General features: G+C 49.3%; 1 protein-coding gene across 4 annotated transcripts in view; it reads left to right on the top strand.

Moving 5' to 3' along the window:
* The first annotated feature begins 2799 nt into the window (after positions 1-2799).
* Positions 2800-19225, top strand: part of TMEM63C (transmembrane protein 63C) — a 75307-nt gene continuing 58881 nt past the window's right edge. The window contains exon 1 of one of the 4 annotated variants that reach the window (XM_066276605.1): positions 2800-2864. The gene's annotated coding sequence lies outside the window, so the exon portion shown is untranslated. The other 3 variants (XM_066276604.1, XM_066276607.1, XM_066276603.1) reach the window with 3 other exon arrangements.

Below are 19225 nucleotides of genomic sequence, written 5' to 3'. Positions count from 1 at the left end.
TAAACATTAAAAAACAGTTAAACATTATATGCAAATATAAGGTGATTCCCTCTCCCCAGTGCCTCACAAGGCTGAGGAGGGGCAGATGTTTTCCCTCCCTCCTCCACCAGAGTGATTTCACCTCCAGAGTGTGCCATGGGGTGAGAGGGGGAATGGCAGCTCTGTTCTCCGGGCCTGTTCTCTGGGCCACCAGCACTTCCTGTGATCAGTGCCTCCGGCGGGGCAGGCTTCCAAATGGGGTGAGCAGCTGGGTTTTCTGGGGAGAGGGCTTCTCCAGCTAGACTTTTCCCAGCTCACCCTGACAACTCAAACCCCAGAGGGCCACACTGTAACTCCCCCCACCGAGCAACCTCCCCAGGGTCACCTGAGCCACGGGAAGCTCCTGCGCCTTTGCCTGGACAAAGAGAGGCACACAGGTCACCTTGACTGCCCCTGCTTCTTCCCATTCCCCTCCCCAGCTCCCGTCCTATAAGACATGGGGCAGGCTGGCGTGGACCAGGTACCCAACTGAGGAATGGGATGCCAGTCTCTCCCCTCACACTCTCTTCAAATAAGTTTCTAGGAGCCCTTCCCCAACTGGCAGAAAGTGAGGGAGGCACCAGAGCACCCCTGCTCTAACCTGGGAAGCTCTCACTTGTGCAGTCAGTTGCATAGAGCCCCATGCTCAGAAGCACCCATGTTAATGGCCTACTGCTCTGCTGTCTTGAAATGCTTCATAATTTTTGAGCAAGGGGTCACTCATTTTCATCTTTCACTGGCATCCCCAAAATTATGTCCTGCCTGGGACTGACTGCCCTGACCATCCTCATCTGCTTGTAGAAGGTGGGTGGGTGGCGGTGCTGGTCAGAGCGGCACGGCTGGTTCAGGAGCTGTAAATGCCCCAGGAAGTACCACACTCCACAGAGGTCCCCACCCTCTTTAGGCTGAGGGATGCCCAACACCCTGTGATCCTCCAATTCTGCTGCTGACCCCCTCTAGTGAAACTTTAATTTCAGTTATTGTACTTTTCAACTTCAGAATTTCTATTTGGTTCTTTTTCATAATTTCCATCTCTTTATTGCTATTCTCTGTCTAGTGAGACCACATTCTCATGGTTTCTTTAGCTCTTTGAGCATATTTATCATGGTTGACTTAAAATTGTTTTAACATGGTCCTATGTCTGGGCGTTTTCAGGAACAATTTTTATTAATCATCTATTTTCTTGTATATGGGCCATACTTCATTTCTTTTCATGCCTCATAATACTTTGTTAAAAACTAGAGATTTCAAATATTATAACGTGGCAACTCTCGGAATCAGATTCTTCCTCTCTTCAGGGTTTGTTGTTGCTGTTTGTTGTAGTAGTACTTGCATGTGTGTTGAATACTTTTTCTGAACTAATTGTGTACAAGCTACACTTTTTATTGTATGTGGTCACTGAAGTCCTTATTCCATTAGCTTTGTGGTCAGCTAGTGATATGATAGAGGTTTCTCTAAACGTCTAGAACAGAAAGACTGTCTCTCAGCCCTCGCAGATGGGCTCTGTGTTTGTGTGGGGGCATGCCTTCAAAACTCGGCCAGGTGGTTTACAGCTCCACCTGGACGTTCACTTTCTGATGCGCAGAGACGGGAGGCTGGCCGAGGACAGAGCTCAGCAACAGCAACAGCAACAGCAATGGATGCATAAACTACAACTGCATGCTACAGCACGAACAGATCTTTCAAATATGTTGAGTAGGCCCTGGCTGGTTTGATCAGTGGTAGAGTGTCAGCCCAGCGTATGGATGCCCTGGGTTTGATTCCAGGCCAGGGCACATAGGAGAAGCTACAATCTGCTTCTCCACCCTTCCTCCTCCCCTTCCCTCTCTTTCTCTCTTACTCTCCCATAGCCATGGCTTGATTGGTTCAATAACATTGGCCCTGGGCACTGAGGATGGCTCCATTAAGCCTCCACCTCAGGTGCTAAAAATAGCTTGGTTGCAAGCATGGCCCCAGATGGGGATCGCCAGGTGGATCTTGGTCAGGGTACATGCAGGAGTCTGTCTCTATCTCCCTTCCTCTCATTTGGAAAAGAAGAAGATGAAATATATATAGAGAGAGAGAGAAAGAGAGAGAGAGAATTAAAAAAGCCCAACATGAAGCATATATAGATTCTGACTCCATGAATGTCCATTTAAAAAACAGACCAAACCAAATAATATCAATTAGGGATAATAAAATGACAAAGAATAGGAGGGAAAATTCCCAGTAAGCTCAGGGAAGGGTTATCTCTAAGCGGGGGACAGGTGGAGGAGAAAGGGGTGTGACTGGGAAACAAGGAAATGTCTGATGACAATGCTCTGTTTCTTGAGTTGGGTAGTGCTTACACAAGGGCTTGCTTTATGAGTAGTCATTATAGTGCTCATTTGTGTTTTATATATACTTTTTTGTATGTGTATTATATTTCACAAAGTTAATAGTTTTAATAGTTTAGAAAACTAAAAGGGGTTCCTTACTCAATAAAATATCAACATAGGGACCCAAGTATTTTTTTTAGAGACCTAATCCTGCAGGCATCAGCCAGGCTCCAGAAAAAACTGAGTGGGGTGACACGGCCTCAAACCCACAGGTCTGTCTGGAAACGCTGCTTAGGTAAATTCTGCACTGGGAACCCTCCTCTCAAGTGTCCTCAGAATTCCAACACAACAGTGGAGCTTTCTTTGTGATGTCATCAACACTTGCCTCTGACCTGGCCCATTAGAAGTTTGCAATATTGATAACTGGTGGTGGCTGGTGGTGATAGATGACAAGGACCTCTCACCAATCATGATTTCCCCTCTTCTAGGAGAGAAGTGCTAGTATAAGAGGCTGCTGCAAGCTAAGAGCATCTACCTGCTGGGTTCTTGGTGAGTGGGGCCCTAGGCTGAGGCGGGAGGTAAGGGGGGGGCAGGGAGGCCGGGGCTGTGCCAACCCAGGGGAGGCCCAGGTTCTCTGCCATAGAGGGCCAAGTGTTTAGAGGAACCCGACTTCTCCACTACAGCCCCAGTGACCTAGGGAAATACCAGCTTCTGATGAGGGGTCTGTGCTGTGTTCTGGACCCTAAGCCTGAGGTCTGTCTTCTTTTGAACTCCACAGCCCCAGATCTGGTTAAACAGGGGAGACTGGAAAAATAGGTTTCCCATTTCAATACATTGCTCCTCTGCATTCTGTACAGGAAATCAAATTCCCTTCTGTTCTGAAAGGCAGATTAGAGGGTGTGGCAGAAGCCCAAGCTCTCAAAATGGACTCACTTTCTTGAAAAGTCTTGGTTTAGCTGTTGGGGACAGGGGATACCCCAAAGTATCTGGATTGCCACTTAACATATGAATAGTGATGTGGTTCTGCCTTGAAAAGACTGTCCCTGTCAGTGGCATAAGTTTGCCTTCTGGATACTACAGCATGATCTGTGAAGTCCGTGCCCTTCCCCTAGCCCCCCTCCTGCCACCTAGCCGTCTCACCAGCACCAGGCCTTGGAGTGGTGGGACACTAGTGCAGCTCTCCTGCCTCAAAGACTAAAACCACTGGAGTTGAACGAGAAACAGACAGTAAGCACACCTAGCTGACTCTTTCCCACCTTTCCCTCTCGTTTTGGGTTATTTTGAACATCACATCTGGGCAGTACAGAAAAGCCACGTATCTTGTGTAGCTTGTGTACAGTTGTGTTTGTTTTAAGCAATTTTATTCAGTTCTGCAGTGAATATCCTTGTGCATATAGTGAGCTAAGGGGAGAGTTTCTGATGAAATGATTTCTAGACAACCAGGGCAAGTTCCTGGGGCCACCGTGGGCTCATCACACTCCTGGCAGCGAGGGCTGTGCCTCGGCAGCTCTTCACTAGAACGGTCTTGGACCTCAAGCAATTTCACTGATCAGTATTTCAAATCAGCTACGGGGTCCCCGCTAAGCTCTGGCCTCTAAGGTAACACAGACTTCTCATAACCATGAAGACGTATTTATGGAGTCAGGGCACTGTGCTAGATACTAGGAATAAAAAGAAAAATAAGATACAATGTGACCTTAATAAGTCTTATAATCTTTTTTTTCATTGAGAGGAAGGGAGATAGAGAGACAGACTCCCGCATGTGCCCCGACTGGGTTCTAACTGGCAGTCCCGTCTGGGGCCAATGCTTGAATCGGCCGAGCTATCCTTAGTACCCAGGGCCGACACTCAAACCAGTTGAGCCACTGGCTGTGGGAGGAGAGAAAGAGGAAAAAGGAGAGAAAAGGGGGGAGAAGAACATGGTGCTTCTCGTGTATGCCCTGACTGGGAATCGAACCTGAGACGTCCACACACCAGGCCAATGTTCTATCCACTGAGCCAACTGGCCAGGAGCAGGACTTATAATCTAGTGGAGGAGAAGATAAATATCAATAAGCCAAGGTCTCTGCTTTCTTACCCTTGAAGAAGGTATCATTTTGCATGGGTGAGTGTTTTTAAGATGCTAAAGGTTTTTACCCGTAAGCATACAAGTTTTATTTTATGTTAACCATTTTTGATCAATAATCGTTTTTAAATCTATCATATAATTGCTTTCCTTTTAAAATGAAATTTCATTTTTTTTTATTTTTTTGCATTTTTCTGAAGCTGGAAACAGGGAGAGACAGTCAGACAGACTCCCGCATGCGCCCGACCGGGATCCACCCGGCACGCCCACCAGGGGGCGACGCTCTGCCCATCCTGGGCGTCGCCATGTTGCGACCCTCCTGGGTGTCGCCATGTTGCGACCAGAGCCACTCTAGCGCCTGGGGCAGAGGCCACAGAGCCATCCCCAGCGCCCGGGCCATCTTTGCTCCAATGGAGCCTTGGCTGCGGGAGGGGAAGAGAGAGACAGAGAGGAAGGCGCGGCGGAGGGGTGGAGAAGCAAATGGGCGCTTCTCCTATGTGCCCTGGCCGGGAATCGAACCGGGGTCCTCCGCACGCTAGGCCGACGCTCTACCGCTGAGCCAACCGGCCAGGGCTAAAATGAAATTTCATTCAGAACAATTCCGGATTGTTGTCATTGGTGTATTTCCCACATTGGTTTGTAATATAATGATGCTCCCGAGGCCTCTTGGAGAGAGCTGGACCAAACAGCCACAAACTGCTGGGTTTTTATGGTTGTTCTATTTCCTCTTAATCTTGACTTTTGCTGATTTCACTGTGATTGTTTTTTTATGTCGTTTCTTCTTCCAATATGTTCCTGCTCATCTGCTGTGGGCATGAAAAAGAGGAAACTAAATTTATCAGTGAGATGATTGGTTTAGCTGCTGTCACAGAGACCAAGGTGGTCAGCAGTCCAGGGCTGTTCTCCTCCAGGTCAGCATGAAGCTCAGGTTCTTTGTGTCTTGTTGAGTGGCCAACTCATCAAAGCTGCCCTCACCTTCATCCCCATGTCCATGGTCCTGCTTGCACAAAGGGAGGTGGACAGCGTGCAGCTTCTTTTTGGAAAATGAGGCTCAGAAATAAAACATATTCTGTCCAGAAGTAAAAAATATCCATTGACTAAAACTTTGTCACAGTCATTATGAGGTGGGTACCTCCTTTCATTTGCATATGGTATCCATTTTACAAATGTGAAAATTAATCTCAGAATAGTTAAGTAACTAGGATAAGGTCACATAGCTAGTAAGAGGCAGAGCCCAGATTTTTTTTTTTTTTTTTTTTTTACAGAGACAGAGAGTGAGTCAGAGAGAGGGATAGACAGGGACAGACAGGAACGGAGAGAGATGAGAAGCATCAATCATTAGTTTTTCATTGCGCATTGCAACACGTTAGTTGTTCATTGATTGCTTTCTCATATGTGCCTTGACTGCGGGCCTTCAGCAGACCGAGTCACCCTTTGCTGGAGCCAGCAACCTTGGGTTCAAGCTGGTGGGCTTTTTTGCTAAAACCAGATGAGCCCGCGCTCAAGCTGGCGACCTCGGGGTCTCGAACCTGGGTCCTCTGCATCACAGTCCGACGCTCTATCCACTGCGCCACCGCCTGGTCAGGCGAGGCAGAGCCCAGATTTAAACCAAGGTTCAACTGGATCCAAAGACCATGCTCTTTCCACTTAACATAGGGCCTTTCTAAAGGAACAGCAATTATCCCATGCACAAGACCCTTGATCCTTCCTCACTGTGACAGGACAAACTGCCTCTGTCCAGGTTCTACTCTCTCCCACCAGCACCACAACAGCAGCAGCAACAATTAATATTTACTGAGCATCTACTTTGTATATAATATCTCATTTAATTCACACAATCACACCTGAGGATTGTTATTATTAATTTCCACATTTTTTTGTATATGCAAAGAATGAAGCTCAGAGAGGTCAAGTCTCATATTTAGGTGACCCAGCTGTGATTCAGATCAAGGTTCTTAAACACTACTCTTATATTTATCTGGATTATCTTTGTTCCTGCCAGCCCTCATGCTAGAAGAGAATCATAGAAATGTTAGGGCTGGGGGGACCTTAGAACTCAACTAGCCCAGGCTTTTGATATTATAGAGAAAAAACAGAGAGATCAAGCAAGTTACCCAAGATGCACAGCATACTAACAGCTGAGCCAGGGCTAGAACCCAGACCCCTGGTGCCCTCTTGCCCTATATAGTAGACATCCAAAAGCCTTCCTGTCCTATGAAAGAATAAACTAATGAATGGGTGAGTGAGAGAAGAAATGGACAGATCTTGACAGAATGTGTCTCGTGGCTCACTCTGGGTTTTCACAGAGTGCTTGAATCAGGAGAGCCAGAGGGTGGGGTTTGGGAGTGGGAGGCAGGTGCACGGCAGAGAATCACAACAGGGTGTATCCACCTGGAAGGGACACTGTGCGGCCAGTTATGAGGAACCAACCCTTGAAAGCATAGCTACCCTTTGGCTCTCTCCCACGCTCTTTTGACATTGCATTCACACTGCTTCTTCCTCTACCACCTTGTTATAATATTGCTAACAACTCTAAAAATTTCTTCCCGTTATAAAACTGTTGAGAGTACTTCCAGATTCTGTTTAGCAGCCCTCCTCTGCCCTTAGCTTTTGTACAGCAAGGACTGGAAAATGTCTACTTAATAAACGTGCCCAGGCCCCTGCTTACGGGGGAGTGAGAGTGGCTGTTTCCTACTGCCCCTTACTCTTCATACTGACCTTTGGGGCGAGAGGCTGGCCTGGGGTTCAAACACTGGCTGCTGCCTCCAAACTAGTCCTCTCTAGCAGAGTAAACAAGACTCTGATGAAACTGGAGACCTGTAGGACTGTGCCCCACAGGAAACTGGAAATGACCCAGTCCACTCCCTTCGACTACTATGGCCAGTTGGTGGATCTTTCCTTTGTTGGGGAAAAGGGAGGCGAACTAAGAACTAGCCACTGGGCTGGTGCCAGGAGCTGGTCCCTGGGTGGAGCAGACTGCTGCTATCTTTGTGGGGTTGTGTATTTTTGGTGTTTTGTTCTGTTTTGTTTGTATGCTTTGGCTGATAGGATTGGGAGGTTCGTAAGGGACGTCTCAGTGGACAGCTTAGGGTGGGGTGAGCGCTTAGGGTAGGCAGAGAGCAGAAAGACAGCAGGCGAGGCCCAGAGCATTGGAGGATGCTGGAGCTAGTCAGCCAAGGACCAGCAGGCAGCCTTGTGCGTTTGCGGTGGTAATTTGCAGAAGGTTCCTGGTCAAGGTCTCTGAGGCGGAGCCTGGGCCTCTGGATAAGATAGTCCCGCCTGGGTTCCCCGGCGGCGAGTCATAGCAGCCTTGGGGCGGGGCCATGGTTAGCTCCTGCCGGGGAGGAGCCGGGATGCCGCTCCCGCGGTGATGCAGGGGGGGAATTTGCTGACAGTCCCTTGGCAGGTGGGGCTGGCATCACCAAGCCGGCGAGGAGGACCCGCGGGCAGTCTCCTCCCAGGTAGGGAGCGTGCGTGCGGTCTGTCGCCGCATCTCGGGGCCTGAGCACCTTGCCTGGGGCTGGGGCCGGCGCGGAGGGCGCGGAAGTGGTGAGCACGCGGGTGGTTTGAGCCAGCACGGATCCAGCCGGGAGAAGGAGCGCAGAATCCGGGTCCTGGACAGCGGAGGGTGGGGAAGGGCTGCATGCTCCCAGCTTTCAGGCACCTCCGAATGGGAGGGGTGGGGGTGGGGGAGACTGCGCCACACTCCTTCGCCACGTTGGCTATGGCCCAGCCTGGACCCAGGAGAGGGTGGAATGGGCCACGGACTAGGGAGGGCCGGGTCTTAGTGGGTGGTGGGGGAGGAGGGTGGGCGAGAGGCTTGCCTGGGGTTCCCCGCCGCCTGCCTGCCAGCCGGCTGGGAGTTGCCTCCTTGGACCACCCCCACCCAGGGATTCCCCCGGGCTGTGCTGCCCACTCTCTGGGCTGAGCTGGGAGGGGTGCGCTCTGCCTCTGCAGTCTACTCCACCGTGATGAGTTATGACAGCGTCACTGCGCGCGGCTGCTGCTGCTGGGGGTCGCATTCTGTGCTGGGCGTGCTGGACTCCTGGGCCCCCAGAGGCAAAGGGTGCCTCTTTTTCTCTTATACTTTCAAAGAAAGCTTCTTGCCTACATCCTCACCTTGGCCTAGCGAGAGAAAGTTTGGATATCGATGATGAACCTGGGGAAACTGAGATCCAGGGGCGCTGTGGCTTCACCAACATCCCATAGCAGGTCCTACAGAGCCGGCCTCCGATGCACTGCCTTGACCTGATGCTCTCTGGAGGGGCAGGGGCCAACTAGACCGCTAGTCCAATCTGGGTCAGACTCCCCAACCCAGCGTCCCCTTTCTTCCTCCCTGAGAATGGAAGGAGTCACAACTTCCGCATGGGGCTCCCGGATGTCATGGGTGTAAACACTGTAGGGATCAGAATTGTCTGTGGACAGGAAAAAATTGCTCATGGAAACCTCTCGTCTGAGCAGAGGGACCTGGGGGCCTCTGCTATCCGTGGGTTCAGGGAGATCATGAGAGTTGGCTTCGGGGAGAGGAAGCCCAGTTCTGGGCTTGGGTCTCCTACTAGCCTTGGTGGAAGCCACGTGGAAGTTCCTAGGTGTCTGGGGGAGGATGGGGGACCAGGAGAGGGCCTTTCTCCTTTAACAAACCACACGTGCTGGAGAAGAGGCAGGAGAACCATGTTGGCGAGTCCCTCTTCTCTCAGCATCACCCTGGTGGTCTGTCACCTTATCTCTGCTCTCTCCCCAACTCCTGTCCCCAGAAGAAATGTACGACATCGGATCTGTTGCCCTTGGAGTGAACTTTTCCTGAGTTCACCTTGTCCTTCTCCACGGGGAAAGGAAAATTGAGACAGGGGAGAGCAATATTTTAGAGCTGGGGCCTGCCAGCGTCATTGTGTAGATGAGGAAACTGAGGCACAGAAGGTGCAGCAAGTTGCTCCAGGCCTCCTACCTACATACAGGCCTCCTGCCCCCTTGGCCCAGCACAAGGCAGACCAGACGAGGCCCTTTCCCTTCCTCCCACCCCCACAGTCCCCAGCCCTGGTAAGGGGAGGCTCTGAGAGGTGGAATGGGGTCAGTGATGGCAATGGCTCTAGCATTGTCTCTTCCTTTAAGTTATGTCTTTAAGTGACTTGGAAAAGAAGCAACTTGAAAAGTGGGCCAAAGTCACTTGGTTGCCTTCTCATTGTGCCCCCCCAGACACACACACAGGGGACACATGATTTCTGAGTTTCTCAGAGCCAAAAACAGCTATCCCTCCTGCCTGGGTGCCAGCAGCCATGACCACAGCCAGGAGGGGGCCCATGGCGGAGGGACTTCAGTTACCTCCCTGAGAGCATCGCAGGACGGGAGGTTCTGTCCAGCCTGTTACTCTGCGTGGAAGGGAGTTACCATGTGTCTGGCCCCAGAGTTGCTGCCTTTCAGACACAGCCTCTGAGCACAGAGCCCTGAAGCTGGCTCCTGTGACCCTAGCATGCCTTGACTACATGAGGACCCCGTAATGGGGTGACCTGCGGGAGCGTGGGGTTCCCAGGAAACCAAATCAGAACTGGATGCCCATGGCTGACCGTGCACTGCCAGAGAGGGGAAAGGACCCACCATGTGTCGGGCTCCTCTGCTGGGTGCCACTAGGGTCCCTGCCAGCCCTTCTCCGGGAAGAAGGCCCCTTCTCTGGGACGAAGACCCCTCCTCACAGTCCCAGGAAGGTGGTGGTGTGTCCCTCCCACTAGCAGATGCAGCAGCAGGCTTCGGAGAGGCCCCTGGGTCATGGAAAGAGAACCTCTTGCAGAACATAGCACCTAGTTCTGGACCAGAGCCTATAGGGGCTGGCACTCTGCTCTCAGCATCCCTACCTGAGAGCTGGGCATGCAAACACCTTTCCCAGCTGGATAGGAGGACTTTGGAAACATGTCAAGGGTTTGTTATAGACAGGAAATGTTATTCCTGGAGACTCTGGTCTCACCCGAAGCCATCTGTTCCCAGCCTCCACAGGGCAACTGTGGCTGTTCCTTCGACCCCCACGGCCAGTCCAGGGCGCCCTTCTAGGCTTGGAAGGCAGGCTGTCCCTCCTCAGCCCACTTCCAGTCGGGTTTTGGCCCTGAGGGCTTTCTCTCTCTCCTCCTCACTGCCTGTGATATTTAATAGGATTCCCATAAAGTGCTGGTGACTGGCAACACCGTGGGCCCCTTATAGGCCCATTGGTTCTTGAATCCCATGGACTCTTCTGTGCTTCCTCCTGAAAAGCAGCTGGTGGAAGAACCATAGAGATAATGAGCATAAAGCGCTGAGCACTCTTTGTACCGACTGTCCAGGGTGGGGGGAGTCCGTGGAGTATTCAGGGCCATGGGCCGACTCACTCTGGGAAGGGCTGTAATAAAAGTGCTTAGGGGAAGTGTCAACTTCAAGCAAGATCAGCAGCTGTTAGTGTGTACTCTTTGGCCTGAGGTGGGCCCAGCATTTGCACCTCTTCCCTGTCCTGAGAAAGCAATGGTTTCTGCCACTCACACATCAGCATGAGTGGTGCCAGCCAGACTCCTGACCTTGCCCATGAGTTGGCTGGTGCAACTCATGAAACATAGGGTCTCAAAGGGAGCTGAGATGAGAACACGGGCAGCTCTAGAGATATGCTGTGTCCTTGTTCTAGATCTGTCTGATGGCTCTGGGCCAACCGAGCGTGGCTCTTTAAAAGAGCACCTGTGATTAGAACTCTGCATCCTATGTTTCTAGGGCAGGCTGAGCACCTGAGAGAAATGTGCAGAGGTGGGGTGATAAGGGGGGGTGCTTCCATGTCACCTCTGCCCCCTCCTGGTGATTAGTAATGTTCCAAGAGGGAATAAGGCCTGGACCACCTAGAAAACCAGGACCCAGGTGTCCTGGGCTCCCACCGTCTGCTTTTCCTACCCTTCCACTCTGCTGTTGTGCTCAGGCACCCCCCAGAAGTGATCAGGAGAGCTGGGTGGGGCGTGGCAGAGATACAATCCCGCCCCATACTTACAGACTCCTGTTCATGCCAAGTCAGGCTGTGCCATCCTCGGAGGATCAGAGGCAAGGGGGCCAGACCAGCTTCTAGCATAAAGCCGAGCCTTCCTTCCCCATCACTGAATGGCCTCACCAAGGAAGGTGGCCCTGGGGACAAGAGTCTTCTCCCCAATTGGACTGAGTCTTCTCACAATGGTGTCCAATCAGAGGGGCACTAGCCCAGGCCATGGGGGCTTGGCAAAGAACAAGGCATCCTGATGTCTTTGGAGAGCGACATGTGGCCACTTGGCCTGGGATACGGCTGTGTATTGGGTTTTCAATGTGGAGACTTCATCACTTTGGGTGTCTTGAGTGGAAATGCCACAAAGAGCAACTGGACACTCGCCCTGGGCTCCTTGGGGGAACCAGCTGTGCTTTTGGGGGGTCATGGGAGCATGGAGGACAGGAGGACGCACACAGACAAACGGCCCGGGAGGCACTGAGGAGCTCTCCCACCCGCTTCACTACCTGCTCACTTCTCCTCTGTGAGCCTTCTGTTCACAGCATGGCGAACTAATCCCCCGCACAGGCCATCCGGAGGATGAATGGGAGGATGCAGAAGGTGCCCAGCATGTGCTTAGGGACTGAAGCGCCCGCCTTCCTGTTTGCTCGCTCCTTTACCTGCTCGGTAGAGGGCAGTCCGGGGTCCCTGGGCTGGTTGGCAGTGCCTGTTGGTTGCTCCAGGCACTGTTTGAGCTGTTCCCTTCAAAAGAACTTCCGAGGCCTGAAGACCTGGCAGAGAGGGGTGTCTTCTCAGAATCGGAGGGGGTTGGCAAACATGGGGTCCAGCACACAAGTGTTGCTGAGTCAGGGATCCCTCCTGGCTGCGAACCAGGCCAGGCTTTGGGGAGACCCTCTCAGGCACCAAAAGAACAACTTGAACAGTGTCACTGGCCCGAGTCCTGGTGCCACTCAGCCACCTCACATTCCTTATCACTGCTTCTTAATCCTTGGCACACTCCAGAGGAGGGCAGAGCGGGTGTGAGTAGTGCTCCTGATAGATGGGAAAGCCGAGGCCCAGAGAGGTAGTAGTAGCCCCAACCACACACAGGCTCAGAAGTGGCAGAATCCAGACCAGTTCAGAGGCATGTACCTGCCCCATACCCCCAGTTCAGAGGCATGTACCTGCCCCATACCCCCAGTTCAGAGGCATGTACCTGCCCCATACCCCCAGTTCAGAGGCATGTACCTGCCCCGTACCCCCAGTTCAGAGGCATGTACCTGCCCCGTACCCCCAGTTCAGAGGCATGTACCTGCCCCGTACCCCCAGTTCAGAGGCATGTACCTGCCCCATCCCCCCCCCCCCACACACACACACACATCCTCGGCTTACCTGCTATCGTGCTGCTGGCAGTTTTGCTGAAGTTGCTCACAACAAAAGGACTCGAAAGTGAAGGTCGTGTGTTTCTCCCCTTCCCCTCCACTCTGGGCAGGGTGCCCAGAGCTGGGACCTGCTAAAGGACAGACAGCAGGGAACTGAAGGAGAGGATGTCCCCCACCCCCCACCCCACGTCCTGGGACACATTGAAGGTGTGTGTAGCGCTGCTGAGCCTGAGCCACGGCAGGGGACGAGGTGTGGGGCAGCCAGGCCCCAGCTCCATGCTTCATGAAGGGGGCTCCTTGGGGCCCTGGCCCAGGCCCCTGCAGGGAGCAGCGGGACGGAGTGTCAGGAAGCCGTGTGCAAGCCCCTGGCCCCGGGCTCACAGAGCGGCGAAGCGGAGGGGCAGGGGGCCCAGGTCCCAGTGTTCTGCTGCGGGTCTGGGAGGAGACCCAGGCCAGGCAGCTCAGGTGTTTTCCCCAGACAGAGGAGAGAAAGGCATCGGGAGGAGCTGGCTCTCAGTCTATGCCTCACCCAGGGGCTGGGGGTCTCTGCTCTCTGATGAATCAATCTCCTTTGAGCCCAGCTCTGACCCGGTCACTGCTCGCTGACTCCCCAGAGCCTGCCATTGAGGCTCGTCTGGGATTAAGCCCAAGCTAACTTTTCTACTCTGCCCTCTGCTTCTTTTGCCCTTCCATCACGCTCTGCCCCGGCTCAGGGGCACTTCCTGGGTGGGCAGGGGGTGGATCAGATCACCTTGCACTTGTCCCGTTTGAATCTGTCTCTTCTGCTAGACAGTGAGCTCATCCTTTCATTTATCAAGTGTTCACTGAGTGCCAGTCACACGCATGGCCTCTGGTAATTCATGGGGAAGGAGTGGGAGGCAAGTCAACAGATAACGACAACAGCTTCAGAAATGCTGCCGTAACGCTGTACAAAGCACCAGGGGCCGTAGCAATTAAAACTGAAAATGTACATACTTTTTGACCAACGGTTTCAAATCTGGGTGTATAACCACTTGAAGAAACTCATACGTGTGCATAAGGAGGCAGGTCCAGGGATATCTAGGACAGCAACGTTTGAGACCCAAGAAAGAGGTCTCAACCTCAGTACCTTCGCAGTCTACAATAATGGAGTTGACAACTAAAAATGGAATGTTAAACAGCAGTTAAAAATAGAATTTTAGGCCCTGGCCGGTTGGCTCAGCGGTAGAGCATCGGCCTAGCGTGCGGAGGACCCGGGTTCGATTCCCGGCCAGGGCACACAGGAGAAGCGCCCATTTGCTTCTCCACCCCTCTGCCGTGCTTTCCTCTCTGTCTCTCTCTTCCCCTCCTGCAGCCAAGGCTCCATTGGAGCAAAGATGGCCCGGGCGCTGGGGATGGCTCCTTGGCCTCTGCCTCAGACGCTAGAGTGGCTCTGGTCGCAACATGGCGACGCCCAGGATGGGCAGAGCATCGCCCCTGGTGGGCGTGCCGGGTGGATCCCAGTCGGGCGCATGCGGGAGTCTGTCTGACTGTCTCTCCCTGTTTCCAGCTTCAGAAAAATGGGAAAAAAAATAGAATTTTATTTTTTGTAAATTATACCTCAGTAGAGCTGATACACACACACACACACACACACATATTCTGTATTAGCATGAATAAATCTCAAAAATACTGAAAAAAATGAAAATGCAGAATAATACCATTAGCAGAAATTTAATGTTAATGACAAAACAAGACTGCCTGTGACTTATGGATACAGATGTGTTGCGATGTTGTGCCTACCACCACCAGGTGTATGCTTGCAGTGGTCAGCAGAGGGGAGAGAGGAGCTGCCAGGGGGAAAGGAGGCCTTCTGATTTGTCAGTAACACTTCTTTTAACAACAAATGAAAACATTTGAAGCCCAAATGGCAGAATGTTCGCATTTGTCAATTCTATTGGTTTTGTACTTTTAACTTTATAATGTTGAAATTATTTCCAAATGAAACAGAAACGTAACCTGGGGTATCCCAGGAAGTGCGCCGACTGTTGCCTGGGAAGTCAGGAAAGTTTCCCAAGGCGGCGACAGCTGGGTGTCGAAGGAACTAGCGGGTTGGACCGGGCGTGGGGGCGTTGGGAAAGGAGATGCAGGGGTTCAAGGCCAGGGGATATGTGAGCAGGCTCTTTGCACTTGTTAATGTTTGATGAATGACTTGTGGTCGTCAAGCTGCCCCTCCCTTGCTGCCTTCCTCATCCTTCTCCCTGATTCCAGGTCCTCGATTTCCGGGCTATGAACATAGTGAATAGGCTCCTCAAAAAAAAGAAAGAAAGAAAGAAAGAAAAGAAAGAGAATCTTGTGTCATTTGTTGGTTTTTGGTTTTTTGGTTTTTTTTGTTTTTTTTTTACAGAGACAGAGAGTGAGTCAGAGAGAGGGATAGACAGACAGGAATGGAGAGAGATGAGAAGCATCAATCATTAGTTTTTCATTGCGCGTTGCAACACCTTAGTTGTTCATTGATTGCTTTCTCATATGTGCCTTGACCACGGGCCTTCAGCAGACCGAGTAACCCCTTGCTGGCTTTTTTTCCCTCAAACCAGATGAGCCCGCACTCAAGCTGGCGACCTCGGGGTCTCAAACCCGGGTCCTCTGCATCCCAGTCCGATGCTCTATCCACTGCGCCACCGCCTGGTCAGGCCATTTGTTGGTTTTTTAAGTCCAGATAATCTAATAGCTAAATATATAAAATTGAACATTAAAATGGGAAATAGCTGCTGATATTGGGAAAATAAGATTCTTAGAGGATACCACACTCGACCAAATGCAAATTCAGTTGAAAACCAGCTAAAACTGATAGTTTTCTGAGAAAATATAAATCATCAGCTTGGTCCCAGAAGAACTAAAAACCTCCAATAGGCCCTGGCTGGTTGACTCAGTGGTAGAGCATTGGTCCTGGGTTCGATTTCCGGCCAGGGTACACAGGAGAAGCGCCCATCTGCTTATCCACCCCTCCCCTTCTGGCTTCTCTCTCTCTCTCTCTCCCCTCCCGCAGCCATGGTTTGATTGGTTTGAGCACATAGGCCCTGGTTTGATTGGTTTGAGCACATAGGCCCTGGGCACTGAGGATGGTTCCATGGAGCCTCTGCCTCAGGTGTTAAAAACAGATCAGTTGCCTCATGGATCCCGGTCATTGTGCATATGGGAATCTGTCTCTTTATCTCCTTCCTCTCACTTGGAAAAGAAGAAAAGAAAACTCCAATAGACCAATAATCACAGAAGAAACTGAGTTTTCATAAAGCTCCACTCCAAAAACTAAATCCTTTAGTTAGGCTTAAATTTCCATCAAACCCTCAAAGAAGAGACAATTCTAGTTATTTCAACTGAACCAACTATACCAGCTCATAGACAAGGAAAGGTTGCAAATTGTTCTATGAAGTGAGCATAGTACTGACAAAAATAACACGCACACACACAAAAAGAAAATTGACTTAAAAAATCTTATTTATGAATATTGGTGCAAATTTTATGAATTAATAAGAACAAATAGAATCACACAGCATTATATTTAAACATAAATACATCACAAGCAAGTGAGGCTATCTTCCAGAAATATAGATCCAATATTAGGAGAATTATTAATATAATTGAACAAAATAATAGTTAAAATAAGATGAAAAACTATATAAACAACTCCATAAATATTAAAAATGCCTAAATGGCATTTGACAAAGTCAGCACATGCCTCTAATTTTAACTCTTATTTAGTAGGAATAGATGGATATTGCTGAACTTGATTGTATGTATGTGTATGTGTATATGTGTGGTATACAGACATACACATGGACAAGGAAAAAATAACCACCATTCCCTTTATCCTTTAACATTTTTCTAGAAGAACAAGCCAACACAAATTTTGAAAGTAGAAGTGATAAAACAAGTCCAATTTATCAATTAAAATCGCAGCCTGACCAGGCAGTGGCACAGTGGATAGAGCATTGGACTGAGACACAGAGAACCCAGGTTTGAAACCCTGAGGTTGCTGGCTTGAGCGCAGGTTCATATGGCTTGAGTGTGGGCTCACCAGCTTGAACGCAGGGTCGCTGGCTTGAGTGTGGGATCATACACATGACTCCATGGTTGCTGGCTTGAGCCCAAGGTCGCTTGCTTAAGCAAGGGGTCACTCACTCTGCTGTAGCCCCAGTCAAGGCACACATGAGAAAGCAATCAATGAACAACTAAGGAGACAAAAGAGCTGCAACAAAGTACTGATGCTTCTCATCTCTCTCCCTTCCTGCCTGTCTGTCCCTATCTGTCCCTCTCTCTGTCTGTCTCTCTCTCTGTCTCTGTCACACACACAAAAAAATTAAAATTGCAGGTGATAAGATTGATGCCCTGGAATAAAAAAGAACAAGACAGTTCACTGAAAAAAAAAACTGTTATAAATAATAAAAATATACTAAGGTGACCACTAATAAGTATTAAAAACAAAAATATATAGCTTTTCTATACAAAAACATTACCTCTATTAAAGTATAATAGAAGGAAATATTTACATCAGTAAAAGTACTAAACATAACGGGAAGTAAGTCTAACCAGAGTTGGCAAGAGTAGCTCTTATTAGTACTGTTCACTAGTGGTTCCCCAGCTCCTCAGACCCAGAATAATACAGGGTGGGGCAAAAGTATCATAGGTTTACAGTTGTGAGTACGCAAAACACAGTGTATTCTTGTATTATTAGTTATTAGTTATTGTATTGTTTTCCATTTGAACAACTGTAAACCTACTTTTGGCTCACCCGGTAGATATTTGTCCAATGGTGGAACTGGCTCACAGATCAATGGGACAGAAAAGTGTATTAGGCAAAGACAAAGCATGTTTGCTATGCAGTGGTGATCATAGTAATCGCCAACATATAGTAGTTCCCGAATGCCAGGCACTGTTCTGCACCCCTCAGCTGGAGCCTACTGTGCAGTCTGTCCTGGGGAATATCCATGTACACTTGAGAAGAACGTATGTTCTGCTGCTGTTTGGTGGAGTGGTGTATGTGTGTGTGTGGGGGGGTCCAGTCAGTCTATAACATTGAATATATAGTGTTTAAGTCCTCTTTTTCCTTATTGATCTTCTGTCTGGTTGTTCGACCCATTCAAAGTGGTTTGTTGAAGTCTCCTACTATTATTGTGTTACTGTTTCACCTCTGTCAATGTTTGCTTCATATATTTGAGTACTCTGCTCTTAGGTGCATATGTATGTATAATTGTTATATCCTCCTAGAGAATTGACCTTTTATAATTATATAATATCCTTCTTTGTCTTTTGTGGCAATATTTGACTTCAAGTCTATTTTGTAATGTAAGCATGGGCATCCCTGCTCTCTTTTTGTTACCACGCGTGGAATATCTTTTCCATCTTTTCACTTGCATCCTATGTGTGTTCTCACAACTGAGGTGAGTCTCTTGTAGACAGCACATAGTTTCATCTTTCTCCATCCTTTACCTAAAATAACTCATTCACTCCTCACAATAAGCCTGTACAGACAGTGCTATTGTTGTCCCCATTTTTAGATAAGGAAACTGAGGTCCAAGAAGGTTAGGTAATTTCTTCTAGATCTAGTGGAACTGGAATTTGAGCTAGCGCTTGACTCACAGGTCATGCTCTTTGTACCCATCCTATTACATAGTTAAATTGAGATTTTGAATCTAGAGGGAGGGTGATGGTGGGAGAAGGAAAGGGATTATTCAGACATGGTTTGGGACAACTATCAAGCCCGCTGGGGAAAAAAACAAAGCTGGACCCTACCACACTCCTAACACCAAAGCAAATTCTAGAGGGAAAAGATTAGAAGGAGGGAAAGATTAAAATTAAAGAAAAAAAGAAAGAAAACCCTAACAATACTAGTGAAGAACAGGAGCAAATATTTTTAGGATCCTCTAGTAGGAAATATTTTTAACTACAGCAAAATATGACATTTCTGTAAGCAAATGATGCCATAAATAACACTAGGAAAGGGGGGAGACAAATGACAATTTGCAATACACATGACAGGAAGTTAATGGCTTTGATTTAGAGAAACCTCTTAACACTCAGTAAGATAAATTAGAAAAGGTATAAACAGACAGTTCAAAGAAAAACAAATGCAAGTGACAACTGATCAAGACCATAAAAACAATGTCCGCTCTTTCTGATAATTAAGAATTACACACTGAAACAGAATATCACTCTTCATCACTCGTATTGGCAATGTTTAAAAACATGATAATGCAGTGTTGTTGAGGGCGGAGGGCAACAGGCACTCTCATGCATGGCTGGGCAGTGCAAACTGGTTCAGCCTCTTCAGAGGCAATTTGGCAACATCTATCAGAGTTTTAGATACACCTAACCTTTGACTCCTAACCGTGGGATTCATTCTACAGCTAACCTCAAACATAGGCACAAAGATATGTCATCAAAGGTGCCCGCTGCTGCTTTGTTTGTGCAGCACAAATGTAGAAGCAACTGAAACATCCATTAACAGGATAGATTCGTGTAAATTATAATGCCTATTTCAATGCAACACTCT

This window comes from Saccopteryx bilineata, chromosome 4, assembly GCF_036850765.1.
Source record: "Saccopteryx bilineata isolate mSacBil1 chromosome 4, mSacBil1_pri_phased_curated, whole genome shotgun sequence".
Taxonomy (NCBI): Eukaryota; Metazoa; Chordata; class Mammalia; order Chiroptera; family Emballonuridae; genus Saccopteryx; species Saccopteryx bilineata.
Note: the sequence above shows the minus strand (reverse complement) of the source record. Positions and strands in the feature narration are given on the sequence as shown.